Consider the following 15,085-nt stretch of genomic DNA (forward strand, 5'->3'; position numbering starts at 1 on the left):
ACAGCGCTATGCGACTTGGTTCCTATGGAAAGGTGTGACAACTGCAGAAATTCATCTGCGCTTGGTGGCAGTCTGGAGAATGTGCTGTCTTGGAAAATAGTTTACAACTGGGTGGAAGGTTGGGGAAACAGGGTGCACATTGGTGGACAAGGGAGCCAGTTCTGGAAGGAATGGGACAGTGTCAACACCAACCAACATTGCCTCCATCGAACAGGCCATCCAAGGAAACAAATGCATCACATTTACGGAAATGGAGGCAGCCACGGGAATTAGCCGTAACACCCTGCGGCGGATCGTGCACGGCCACTTCCAGTTTGGGAAGGTGTCATCCACGTAGGTGCCTAGAATCTTGTCTGCAGACGAAAACCAAAGGTGTGTGGATGTGTGCAGAGAACTTTGCAATGCCATGATCAAGATCCAGCTGACTTCATGGCTAGGCTTGTGACTGATGAGACATGGCTCAATTGTCATAAGCTACAAATGAGTCAATCTATGTAATGGAAGCGTAGGGGCAGTCCACTGCCAAAGAAATGTTCAACAGTGCCTTCAATTGGCAAGTGAATGGAGACTGTGTTCTGGGACACAGAGGGCATGTACACATGCTAGTAAGAGTACACACAGACCAAGTCTGCAAATTGTACCAAAATTGTGACAAGGTTAGGTTGATCATGAAATGTCCTTCCATTTCAACTGAATTCTTTAATGGAGCTAACATTGCTTTTTTCCTTTTTTGACTTCTTGCAGATTTTTCTTGCTTCTTGTACATCCTAATTGAATTCTGTACTAATGAAATGCACACAATTAAGACTGTATTAATAAAATGCTGTCTTTGTCACTGAACATTAACTACATTATTAAATGCATTATTTGAACATGACACAATTTTACTTACTTACCTGGCATTACCAAACAGATTTATAACCATACAGAAAAAGAAAATAGGCTTTTCTAGTGTTAACATGTTGTTGTTTAATGTTAATCAGTGGAGACCAGCCTCTACAGAGATTCTCAAACCTGTTTGGTTGGCTGTATCTTCCAAGAGATTAATTTGTGTTGTTGCATCTATCAGACAATGTCAACACCTTTGCTTTTCTCCCTAGTGTTATTTGTGAGATTTTATATCTCTTCATTTTTCACTCCAGATGTACATTTGTTTGGTACCTTAACTTGGTAAAAAAAAAATCAAATGAAGTAGTTTTAAAATTCAGTCATAACTACCCTTAGTACTTTTTGCAGGAATGAATTCATACTTATTTACTTAAAGGGTGGTATCTGTACAAAACAAATTATTGGATTATATGCATTTAGTGTTTTAATAAACTGGGCCTAGGAACTTGATATTGTCTGCTTTAAGAATTACACCACCATCAATCTTAAGGGATCAGTTACGTATGAATTCAGTATTTCTGATGTGATTTCATGATAATCAAGTTAATTTGATTTTATCTTTTTTGTACTCCTTGCATGGGAACTCAAAGTAATGCAAGATCATTTTAAAATTCTGAATTAATGGCCGTTCGACACAAACTATTGTATAGTATGATGAGAATGTTCCATATTGCCTCTGTAAATTTGTTACCATACAGGGTGTCTCAAGCCTTTTGGGTCAAATAGAAACGGGTGATAGTGGGTCCACAACTGATACGTGGTTGGAAATGCATATTTGTGTTACGAACATACACAGCGTACACCACATATCATGTCATAGTAATTGTTTAAAGTGACTACTGCCAGTCTTGATGCATGTATTCCAATGGTGCAAGCAGTTCTGCACTCTCTAAGATCCCACATGTCGGGAACAGGCAGTGAGTGAAACCAGCGTACACCAGACGTGCTGTACTTTACACAGCTTAGCTCATAGCTTGTCATGTGACTACTGCATTGGTGCATTAAACCTGTGCTGCATGCACACCACCATCCCTAGTGTTGGTTGTTCGTTGCATCAGACTGCTTGTGATGTGTCCATGGTGAGGTGTTACTGTGTACAGTGCACAACGTGCAGTCAAAGATGGAACGTTACTCGTCACGAGAGTTGGCAGACGTGCATTTGTTCGGTGCGGCAGGATGCAGTGCCGATAAACCAGCGCGAATGTACAGAGAATGCTTTCCTAACAGGTGTCATCCTAATTGGACAAAGTTTCTCTGTCGATGCCAACTTACGAGACATGGGATCGAAGACATGTCTGAGCACCAGACTTTTGAGATGGTACTGGATCATGTGGCAGACTACCCAGCAATAAGCACCTGTTAACTTTCCTGTGAAATGCACACTTTGAAGAGTACTGGCAGTACAGGTATTACACTGCTATAATGAATGTGTGCAAGCATGGGACCAATGGATTTTGAGCCCTGCATTCACTTCTACCAATGGATTATCCACTGCGGTGCTGTAGTGCTGAACTTGGTACAGTTTGTATTGTTTGTGGATGAGGCCTCCTTCACCTATGATCGTGTTTTCAACAGTCTCAACAGGCATGTCTGGAGTGAGGACAATCGCCACACTACCCACATTGGTGGCCAGCAGCAATGATTCTGTCCATGTATGGGTGGGTGCTGTCCTAGATCACCTAATAAGGCCTCATTTTCTGCCTCCATGTTGACTGGCCCATGTTACCTGGTGTTCCTGCAAGATGTGCTGCCACAGCTCCTGGAGACTACCCCTTGTCTATGAAAGGATGTGGTTTGAACATGACAGTGCATCAGCCCACTTTGATGTTAATGTCCCATGGCCATGATGATGGCTGCATCTCACACTTCTGGACTTTTTCCTCTGGGCTATGTCAAGTCTGTATGAAACCCCTTTATAAACAGGTCCAAGCTGTCTCCTGGTACAATAGACACCAGGGATCTTTGAGAGAGTACGGCAGAACTTCATGTGCTGTTGCTGTGCACGCATTGAAACTGGTGGTTGTCACTTTAAACAGTTACTATAACCTACTGTTATGTGGTGCATGGTGTGTATGTCCATAACACAATAAATATGAATTTCTGATCATTTGGTTTCCTATCTCAATATAATTGGTTGTGGACCCTCTTATTACCTGTTTCAATTTGACCCAAAAAGTTTGAGAAACAATTAAACTGATGGTAGCTGGGCTGAGTGGCTGACTGTTGAGGTGCTAGCCTTCTGACCCTAATGTGCTAGCCTTCTGACCCCAACTTGGCTAGTTTGATCCTGGCTCAGTCTGGTGGTATTTGAAGGTGCTTAAATATTTAAATCTAAGAATTTCATTTTTGTCTGTATGTCAGCCTTGTGTCTATTGATTTACTGGCATGTAAAAGAAATCCTGTAGGACTAAATTCTGGGCTCATGGTGTCTCCAAAAACTGTAAAAGAAAAGTTAGTGGGATGTAAAGCAAATAACATTATTATTATTAAACTGACTGTTCAGTGCAGCACAGCATGGGCTGTAATGATTGTAGGAGTCTGAAATTTTGTAGATATGGTAACTAAGCAATGTGCACATGAATTATGCCAGAAAAATTTTGTTCCATGTCTTGAACCAGGTGCAAAATATGGTGCTGTAATGAGTGGTAGGGTTGCACAAAAAGGGAAAAAAATCACTTGTGAAAATGGTGATTCTGGCATGTTTAGGATTTATGGTTACACTGTTTGGTATGGCCTCCCAAGTCAGCAACATGCTGGATCTGTAAGATGTCATGGTTGACAGTTGCCTGCAGCACATCTGGAGAAATCAGACACATGTCTTTGTATGCCTAGACTTCAGATCTGGCGGAGACTGAATGTGTCCCTGATATCCCCACAACCAGAAGTCACATGAATTTAGGTTGGGGGATATTGAAGACTGTCTGGAATATGGCTGGAGATGATGCAGTCTCCTGAGTTTCTTGCAGCAAATCTTTCACCTGGTAAGTGACATGTGGTGTTGCCCCACCTTGCATGAAAATAGTGGTATGGTCACACTTGCATTCTTGCAAAGCTGGAATCCTGTGTTGCACAAAAGTCTCTGTAAGGTGCACCTAACAAGCCCATGAGGGGTTGTCATCTCAAAGAGGAATGAGCTTGTAAAACTACACCAATCATGCAAGCTGGATGCAATGGTTGTTCCTACAACCAAGGAACTGACATTGGAATTCCACCAGAAGAACATTCTAATGTCACGAGTTATGAAAAATTGCACTTTCTGACTGCTTGCAGTGCCATATTTTTGCCTGGTGCAAGACTGGGAACTACAAATTTTTGTGGTGTAATTTGTGAGTGCATTGCTTAGCATATCTATGAAATTTCAGATTCCTATGACCATTTTTTGCTAGTTGCTTTACGTTGCACCTGCACAGGTCTTATTATGACGATGGGATAGGAAAAGTCTAGGAGTGGGAAGGAAGTGGCTGTGGCCTTAAGGTACAACCCCAACATTTGTCTGGTGTGAAAATGGGAAACCATGGAAAACCATTTTCAGGGTTTCCTACAGTGGGGTTTGAACCTATTATCTCCTGGATGCAAGCTCACTGCTGTGCCCCTAACTGCATGCCCAACTTGCCAGGTCCCTATGGTCATTACAGACTGTGTTGTGCTGTATACAGTTTAATTGTGGTCACCTGGTATTATACAGACAACTAAATCTGTGTCAACACCACAGTTGTTAATTAAACCAGCATGGGCTGCTTACTGTTTTGCCACCTTTAGTGTTAGTGGTCACTTTGATGTTTCCTGTTCATCTAATGGACAGGATACATGTTTCCTCAAATTATATAACACTGTTTAACATGTAGGAAAAATAAACTGACAATTTTGAGAATGGGTGCAAACATTTATTAGGCTTAATGATAAGGTTTAATGTAGTAATATACTGTTAGCCTTTTAAGTGCTGAGTTTTTTCATTTCTATGTATACCCCTTATGGGTGGGGGATGATGAACATGCCCATGGTATCCCTTGCCTGTTTTAAGAGGTGACTAAAAAGGGTGATTAAAGGATGATGGTATTAGAACCATGAAACTACTTGTGATTAGTCCCATAACATGGGGAACACCATAGGTTGTTTACTTGTGAGTAGTACCACTGTTAGGTACAAAACAGGTTTGTGATTAGTAGCAGCAGAGAGTGGCTTCACTGGGTCTGTGTTGCCTGTGATTGGTACCCACTATGTAAGGAACAGCATGGGAATATTGGTGCATGTGATCAGTACACTTACGTGAGGAACACCGTGGGTATGTGGTGCCATTATGTGAGAAACACCATAGGTCTGTTACCTGTGTGATGCATGATACTTGTGAGTAGTACCATAATGTGTGGAACACAGTCTATACTGCTTTTGATTAGTACTGCAATATTACAAATACCATGGTTCTACTTTACTAGTGATAAGTAGCATTATGAGGGGCTGTTGACCTGGATTTTGGACCCCTTTAGACATTGTTTTCAGAATGTGCTTTAGAAGCTGTACCTTGGTCAGTAATACTGTTGTTTTCAGATAGTTTCTAGGAAGGTGGGCATTGTAGGTTGGATCCACTCATTGTCTTAAATTCATATTCATCCATGCATTCATGTTTTGAATTCTGGTCTGGATGATTTTGTACTTTAAAATTTTCATTACATTTTGCCTCATTTTGTTCCATTAGGGGCTGATGACCTAGATATTAGGCCCCTTTAAACAAGCATCATTATTTGTATGTAAAAATAATTTGTAGAAGCCTCAATTTTTAACTTGTCAGTGGGATGATTAGCTTAAAATGTTTATAAATGTTTGTTCCTTATAAATCTACATGAAAATGGGGAAATCCTATACTTAATGTTCAATATTATTTAGAGAGAAAATAAAATTATACTTTTTGTGCCCATGTGTACAGCATCTTTATACAAAGTAAAGAGCCCAAAATAAAATTTCTTAAAATCTGTAGGTGGCAACTAATACATGTAACCCCCTTACAGATATGTAAGTTGGTACTTTAAAATAATTTCTAAACCTGGAATCTGGTGACAGCTCAAGGTTTTCCACCAGCTCTTTGTGATACTGCTTTGTTTCTTCAACAACCAACTCCACTGGCAGAATTCATTCATTTCATATCCTAAAGGCAAGGCCTTGTTGCTGCAACCACATTTGCCTCATCTGCTGAGTGTTTCAGATCAACATATTTTTTCAAATTCAGCCTGTCCATGGAATCAAGATACTTCTTCCTTGGTCTTCCTCTTCCCTTCTTACCCAGAACTTTTCCTTCCATCAGAGTTGTGAGGAATGTGTTATGTTGAAGTGTGTGGCCAAGGAATTTGGTTTTCCTCTTTTCTACAGTGTTGATCAATTCCCTTGTTTTGTTTATTTCCTTAAGGACCCTATTGTTTGACTTTTTCTCTGTCCAACTAATTTTCAGCATCCTCCTCCATATCCACATTTCCATTGCTTCCAGGTGTTATATATCCTGTTTTGTTAAGACCCATGTTTCGAATCCATACAACAAAACACTCCACACAAACATTTTGGCAAATTCTTTCCTAATTTTAATGTTAATGTTTGTCAAAAGCTGTTCCTTGTTGCTGAAGGCTTGTTTAGCTAGAGCAATCCTGGTTTCTGTGGTTCACCTGTTATCCTGAGTGATAATGCTTCCCAAGTAGCAAAATTGACTTCTTGTACTTCATTTGCCTATGTTTATTGGTATTTCCTCAGTTGATTTCTTGACAACTAATACTTTTGTTTTTGAGGTGTTCAGTTTCAATTTTGATTCTTGTAGTGTTGATTTTAAAACTTGTAACATTTTACTTAGTTCCCTCTCTGAATCTGCAATTAATGCAATGTCATCAGCAAACCTTATACAGTGGATTTGTCTGTTAATTTTGATTCATTTGGTTTTCTGCTTAAGTTTTGATATGGCCTCCTCAATGACATGTTGAACAAAAATGGAGATAGTGCACAACCTTGTCTTACTCCCCTTCTAATGGATGCTGTCTTAACATTACCATTGATTTCTATTGTTGTGCTTTGCTTTTTGTACAGGAGTAAAATGAGTCTTCTGTCCCTCCAGTCCAGTCCTATATTCTTCATGTTCCTAAAGAGTTGTTTCCAGTTTACTTTGTCAAAGGCTTTCTCTATATCCACAAATGCAATGTATGTTTTCCTGTTAACACTTAGTCTTCTTTCTAGAATAGTTCTTAATACTAGAAGAGCTTCTCTTGTTCCCTTCCCTGTTTTAAAAAATCAATGATTTTGGGGTTGTCATCAAACAGTATTTAGCTCCCAGAGTCTGTTACTTGAAAGTATGGTGTAGAAGTCATCTGTCTGCTGTGAAAATAGTGATGAAATAGCTTCTTGGTTTAGGAGGGTTTGTTTCTTTCTCATTTACAATATTTTCAGCACACTCTGTATCAGTCTCTTACTAATTCATTAAAATCATCTTTGTCATCACTTTCTGCTGTGGTTAGTAACTGAAAGATTCTTTGATCTGAAATAACATTGCTGTGAGAACAATTAGCTTGTTATTCTGCCATGCTTGTTTACATCACAGATGAGCTCCACAAATGTCTACATAATGCCCAACAAATGGCAGAACATGCTAGAGATTGAATTGGCACTTGAGTGAACTGGAAAATTTAAAAAAAAAAACTGAAGTTCTTGTGCACTGTCTATATGTGGGTGTAGCTTTCTTCAGGTTTAGGAAAACCATGTGTGTATTAAACAATTTGGACAACAGTACTTCCCCAGTTTCAGGAATTAGGGGATTGTAGTAATTTATTCTAGTAGGTCTTCTGTGGCACATCCTTTTACAGCAATAAATATTTTTGAATGAAAATTCTGTTGATGGATCCCATGATGTGCCACTTGGCTAAATGAACCTTGACAGATTTCTCATTGGTGTGATTGTTTGGATTTACACTGAATTATTATTTTTATTATAATATACAAAGTACTGTTCAATTTTAAGGGATTAATTTTCAAATATATTTTCTTTGTTTGCAGTTGCTGAGAGCTATATTTTCCTCTACTGCATGGATGACATGGAGATTTGCTATGGCAGTTAGAAAATTGTTCAGCAACCAAGACAAGAAAATAGTGGCTTAATTTGCATTCATGAAAAGCTAAGTGCAGTGTTGCAAGAAAGTTTATGGACACATTTAATTTATTCTTATTGCCATATGATATAACAATGCATTTTGTTAACATTGGGATAATAGTGGTCTTGTTTGGCCCAAAGTAGACTTTTTGATGACTTATTACTTGAAGTAAAGTTTATAGTTTATTATTTTGAAAATTAAATGCAAAATAAGAGTAATGCTGCAGTTTTTATTGCTGGATTGATTGTAATGTATTATATTTTAAATTGATGAGGAAGATAATGTCTCTTCAAAAAAATTTCAAATGGCTGAACCTTTTTAGTTATTTTTCTAGACAAGGGTGGAGGAAATTGTGGAATAAGCTGTTTAACTTCCAAGGGGCTCATCAGACTTACAGTACTCCTTTGTGGTGTCAATATTTTGAGATAGTGGTACAAACTTTTTTTCATGGAAATATGCTGTTTTAAACCTTAAACCTACAAACATTATAAATTCAGTATTGTGATTATTTTGAAAATAAGAAAATTGCTTTGAAAAAATGATGTATTCAAACATGTTTTCCTATTGTATTTTTGTGAACTACTTGTCTGGTTTTCAAAATCATGGTACTGAGTTTGTAATATTTGTAGTTTCCTTTGACAACTAGGTCAGTATCATTATTGAAATTGGAAAGAGAATGTTTATATCTTGCATGGTTCAAGAGTTAAGGTGGATAACTTAGGTGAATAACTCTGTATAACATTTTTTAGCATCCCAGTACATTATACTGTTTGTGGGAGTTTGTCTTCAAAAGTGTAGTTCATAATGCCAGAGTTGCAAATAGGGCATTTGTTTGTGGTTTTGCTATTCTGTTAAGGTGTTCAGTTATTGTGACCTGTTTGTAATGGAAAGCTGGCAACTGTTTCTTTTATGCATTTGTTATTGGAACTGTCAGTTTTCCTGTTTAAAGTACAATTTGTCTGGAAAGTTTCACAAGAAGTAAATTGAATGTTAAGGATACTTAACATATGATAGAACCAGAGAGTTTGTGTCTTTCCTCAGCCTTGATCATAAATTGTATTACTTATTGTAACATTCAGAAAATTATGTAATAAAGGATAGAAAGAACAAAGGACTTGTTTATATTTAATGCTCCTTATATTTTCCTTTTCACAAAGCAAGTTGTAATTGAACTGTATTGCACCAAGAACAGCTTTGGATTGTGTGCCTATATTGAAATGGAAAAAAATAAAAGGATTTTAACATTCCAGGTTTTTCCTTCTAAAAGTTTGGACTTAGTTTTTTTTTTCCCTTTTTTTTTTCTTATTTATTTTTCACAATGAAATCAAAAAATAAAATTATAATTAATAAATACTTTTTAAACTTATAATTTTTCCATAAATATATGGAAAAAATACAAAAAATATGTAACATTTACTAAAAAAATATGCATTTCGAGCAGAAAAACAGCTTAAAAATATACCCTAAGTCCAACACCTCATTTCCAGTGTCCAGGTTCAGCGTCGAAACTTTTATGAATCACGGACTTTCCTGTTCAAGAAAAAAAAAAAATTGGAAAAATTAATATTACTAAGTACCTCCAATACAGTACTGCTATTACACAAGAAGAGAGCACTTTTACTCCCCCACTTGTGCAATAGCAGTACTCTATACATATATCTAAGCACCTGCAAAAAACCACTGCGTGATGTCTGAGAATTCTTTCAGGCAACGCTCGGCATTTAACCGTTAGGGTTTTGATATTTCGAGTGGAAAAGTTTCACACAGACGTTTCCGCAGGTGGAAACATAAGCTGTTTTCGTTATTAAAACATGAAACGCAGCAGTAGTGCCAACAATTGGAAGTGTGTATGTAAATATAACTGCTTACTATAAAAATACGCAGCCTGTTTCCAGTCATTTGACAGTCAGGAATGCAGTGAATGACGCCCTCATCTTAACAGCAAGGGTAGGAACTGTGCTGGCTGCGGAAGCCTCTGGGGCAATGAGTATTGACTGACAAATGAGAGACTTATTTTCTCCTTACAGTAGGGGTAGTGTGCCTGCCGATTATCCGGAGGCCCTGGGTTCAATTCCCGGCCAGGTCAGGGATTTTTACCCGGATCTGAGGGCTGGTTCGAGGTCCACTCAGCCTACGTGATTATAATTGAGGAGCTATCTGACGGTGAAATGGCGGCCCTGGTCAAAAAGCCAAGAATAACGGCTGAGAGGATTCGCCGTGCTGACCACACAACACCTAATAATCTGCAGGCCTTCGGCGACGCAAAGATGGGAAAGAGCTAGGCTTGGGTAGGTACAGCCCCAGCACTTGCCTGGTGTGAAAATAGGAAATGAGAGAAAACCATCTTCAGGGCTACCCTGAACACCAATCTCCCAAATGCAAGCTCACAGCTACAAAGTCCTAAGCACACGGCCAAGTCGCTCGATTAGAGCTGGTCTCTTGTACTCTTAAATACTGAAAGATTGCACTATTCAGTCAAGCTTCCAAGGAGGTCCAAATACTAGCAATTGTCTTTCTATGTATTATTAAATGTAAAGATTTTATGATAATTTCTCCACATAGCCCACCTGGTGGCCAGAAACAAATCGTTAGAAAATACATTCACCATCAGAACATTGGTAGGAGAGATGATGGTATACAATTTCTAATCACTAGATTACATGCCAAAAGCCTGGATTAAATTCTAAACCTCTCCACAGTGCTCATATGGAGTGAAGGCGTATGTCAGTGTTGATGGTGATTCACCCGTCGGATTGAGAGTTGAGCCTTGAGCAGTGCTATTTGGCAGAAGTAGGCTATGTACCAGCACCACGTTTCACCCCTCTCCCTTCCTACTATCACATAATTCATTTCATCTCATTGGCTCCTCTGATGAGGCTGACATCAGTGAAAACTGTCTTCATACCCGACCCCGTAAAGAAACGGGGCAAGGGTTGGACATACATGTTCATTTCTCCAAAACTGGTAAGTTCTTACGCTCATTAACTTTCGGTTCAGGTTATCTGTACTATTTTCAATAACACTTCCAAGAGTTGGCAATACTACTAGATTAAAAAAATCACAAATCATTCCTGACAAGTATGGACAACTTTCTGATCATTTACTTGAGTAACAAATTGGTAACGCCTTATATAATATTTAAATCAGCAATTAGGGCTGTCACCCAAGTGGCAGTTTCCCTATCTGTTGTTTACCTAGACTTTTCTTTTTAAAAATGCAAAGAATCTGAAATGTTATTGAACATATTCCAATCCCCAACGTCCCTCTTTACCCTAAGAGACCAAATAACCAAGGTGAAAGTTCAACAATAAATAGCTCTTTTTTTCTTTTTAAAAAAAATAGAAACTGGTAAAATTGAAACATGATCCCCAAGGGAATCTACAAATAAACTGTTGCTAATCACGAAATCTGTAAGTTTTACACAGAGTTGCCAGAGGTCTTGATTTTTACAGGACAGTAGCGTATTCATGTTAAATGTCCCGCATCCTGGACAGTTCCTATCCGCCGGTCTGAGTGGCTCAGACGATTAAGGCGCTGGCTTTCTAACGCCAACTTCGCATGTTCGATCCTGGCTCAGTCTGGTGGTATTTGAAGGTGCTCAAATACGACAGCCTTGTGTCGGTAGATTTACTGGCACGTAAAAGAACTCCTGCGGGACTAAATACCGGCACCTCGGCGTCTCTGAAGACCGTAAACGTAGTTAGTGGGACGTAAAGCAAATAACATTATTATTATTATTATTAGTTCCTATCCGGGACAGAAATTGTCCTGTATTTTGAACCTTGAGAGAAATACGCCAGTGTTTCCATCTCTGATAAGTACCAAGAGCTTTCTTCCACAGAGGATAGATTCCTTCGCTCCTTGGTTTCTTTATCTGGTGTGAGTACGTAGATTTTTAAAATAGGTTTTTATTTTATTGTTTGCAGTTCTCGAGTTGTCCATCCTCACAAATAAAATGTGTAATAACGGACAGCTACCTGAGGTAGTTTAGAGTCCACTAAATGTTCGTGTGGAATTGTCAGCTGTGAGAAATATTATGTTCTGTTGACTTGATTAGGTCTGAGCTGTTCATTTCTGTACATTTTTCTTGAATGTCATGCAGAGATTTTTATGAAATTGCTAAGAATGACAAAACACTGTTAACAGCACTTACAGAAATGAAAATTTATTGAAAATGAAAGAACTTGTATGAATAAGTAAATAAACTTTTTTTTTTTTTTGCTTGCTAGGGGCTATACGTCGCACCGACACAGATAGGTCTTATGGCGACGATGGGATAGGGAACGCCTAGGAGTTGGAAGGAAGTGGCCGTGGCCTTAATTAAGGTACAGCCCCAGCATTTGCCTGGTGTGAAAATGCGCCTCTACGCGCACTGCCAACTCGCCCGGTAGTAAATAAACTAAGTTTCTTCCTATTTGTTTTACGTCGCACTGACGCGGGTCTTACGGTGACGATGGGATAGAAAAGGGCTAGGATTGGAATCAACCGTGGCCCTAAGACAGGCTATAGCCCCAGCATTTGCCTGGGAAATCACGGAAAACCATCTTTAGGGCTGTCAACAAGGAGGGTTCAAACCCATCGTCTCCCGAATACAAGCTCATAGCTACATTACCCAAACCGCGCAGCCAACTTGCTCCGGACTGCAAGTTTCAGTTTGTGTATAAATGTTAAGACATGCATTCATAAACTGCACTATGATGTCAACATAATGATAAGCGTATCATTTTGAAACAAACTTGTAGAAAACAAACCCGTTGATTTACTCTATCGCACATCTGTCCCTATTTCGATTTCATGTATCTGACAATCCTGGCTTTACATGATCCTACATGCACTGGCTACACGTGCGTTAGTAGGCAGTCACTTTGCTACCATACTCAATATAAAATACACTATTTTTTTTTTCAGTACAAGCGTGCAAAAATTAAACGGAAATGCTCTACTAAACATTTTGAGATAGGGAACGTAGTATCTGAGGAACTAGCTTAAACATGTTTATTACAGTTATTATATTTACATCTAGTTTTGACAAACCTGAGTTAAGCTATAATTTTGCACCTCACAACAAAATGACTGCTACCAACTTGAATGCAAAGCATGATACTGACATATGAGATACCTGCGCATCCTTTCAAATTGCATGCAGGCGACTACGATCCTGCTAACGAATTCCACGTCTTTTTCTTTTTCAAGTTGCCTTACGTTGCACCGACACAGATACGTCTTATGGCGGCGATGGGATAGGAAAGGACCCTAATTAAGGTACACCCCAGCATTTGCCTGGTGTCAAAGTGGGAAACCATGAAAAACCATCGATGGGGTTCAAACCCACTATCTCCCAAATGCAAGCTCACAACTGAGCAACCATAACCAGACGGCCAACTCGCTCGGTCACTGTGCATGTACCAACTTCAAAAGAAGCAGAGTAAAGGCCCTAATCGTGTCTGTCAATTGAGTTTTCATATTTATTTACTTATTTATTTTGATCAGTCAATGCAATCACAAACTCGACAGATTCAGTTCTAAAACGTGATACCTTTACAACCCAACAGCGCAGTTAGGCCAATGACAAGCATTTTATTTAATGTTATTATTACTGTTTTTGTGAACACCCAATTTTCTGACCATTGGAAATAATATACAGCTGAATTTAAATAAATACATATAAAATGTCGCTGTACATAATCCAGGAAATAGTGATAGACATTTTAACCCCTTTCTGCTCAGACCTTAGGTTCTGAAAATGTTCAGCAGAGCATCCCCTATTTCCTGTTTAATTTTTGCAAGCATTTACTGAAACGCTTGGTAAAATCTAATTGAATGTTGGCAACACTTTTCAACACAGAAGCACAAACTACATTTCCTTTCTCATGATATATTCTGTAGACTGTCATGATTGGATTCAACATCACCCAGTCCCTTTGATAATTTTGCAATTTTTAAAAAAACGTATCTACATTTCCGAGATACTCATATAATATGGGCACAAGGTGAACTACAGCGCAACAATTTACACCTACAGATCAAAACGAGCAACATTGTTGGCCACGATAAGTTTACACCTTCGAGTAAACTGAATTATATTGACTACTTCAAAAACCACAAAGAAATCAATCACTCGATGATTGCATTTAGGGCTGTCGCGCACGTGGCAGATTCCCTTTTCTTAAGCATTTTCAAAGAACTTAGAAATTTAGCAAACAATTAATCCAATCCCTTACTCCTCATCCTATAAATGAATATTTGTCCTCTTGAATTGAAACTTTATCTTCATATTGTTATCTTTCCTACTTTCATTAAAGCTCTGCTAAAGGTTCTTTTAATGATAAACCTCAATCCTTGAGATAAGATTCAGGCAATGTCATCTGTGAAACAATATCAATTCTAACCAAAGAGCTGAATGAGAGAGAAAATAAATAAATTAGCCAAAGACTTTGTTCGTACTTCCTTGGGGATCAAATATAATAAATACATTTTTGTACCAAAGCAGTCCACAGAAGAACATGGTTAAAATTTTACATCCACACAGTGCTTAAAGAAGGTTGTCCATACTTGCTATAAAATGATAAAAATTCTCTTGAATACCTTTGTTACAACATGAGGAAATGTTAGACACACGATTATAACAAATAAATACATCGAGAGAACTTGAAAGGCTGGAAGGAAGAAAAACTGAAAGAAAGCCTGAAACCAATCAGCATAAAGCACAGAAAGAGATTTTCTTAAGTTATTCTTCCAACCAGGTTTTAACTACAGAAACTCAATTCAAAATGATTCTGTTTCCAAATCAAATTTTCTTAAAGTTTAATTTCTTAATTATATGGCAAGGCTACCAACAAAAGAGAGGGGGAAATGAAAAATATCAATGCTTTAAACATTACCTGTAAATGAGTTTCTTCTTTACTATAAGGAATTAAACTAGTCTCTCATTTCAAATTATGATTTGGACAGACCTGTGATATGTAGGATGCTAAATGGTTTATTTTGTCACCTATTCAATATGTATTCAAATAGGTGACAAAATTAACCATTTAGCATCCTACATTCAGTATCTTCATTACGGACAACAATGATTTTTATCA

General features: G+C 38.2%; 2 long non-coding RNA genes across 2 annotated transcripts in view; one reads left to right on the forward strand and one right to left on the reverse strand.

Annotated features, from left to right (window-relative positions):
- The window catches only part of LOC137502436 (uncharacterized), a 48,738-nt gene extending 40,556 nt beyond the window's left edge, over window positions 1–8,182 (forward strand). The window contains exon 3 of the long non-coding RNA XR_011018801.1: window positions 7,909–8,182. This is a non-coding gene — a long non-coding RNA (uncharacterized lncRNA). The remainder of the gene's footprint in view (window positions 1–7,908) is intronic.
- A 1,175-nt stretch (window positions 8,183–9,357) lies between these two features.
- LOC136881969 (uncharacterized) overlaps window positions 9,358–15,085 on the reverse strand; it is a 46,198-nt gene continuing 40,470 nt past the window's right edge. The window contains exon 4 of the long non-coding RNA XR_010861059.2: window positions 9,358–9,533. This is a non-coding gene — a long non-coding RNA (uncharacterized lncRNA). The remainder of the gene's footprint in view (window positions 9,534–15,085) is intronic.

This window comes from Anabrus simplex, chromosome 10 (assembly GCF_040414725.1).
Source record: "Anabrus simplex isolate iqAnaSimp1 chromosome 10, ASM4041472v1, whole genome shotgun sequence".
NCBI lineage: Eukaryota > Metazoa > Arthropoda > Insecta > Orthoptera > Tettigoniidae > Anabrus > Anabrus simplex.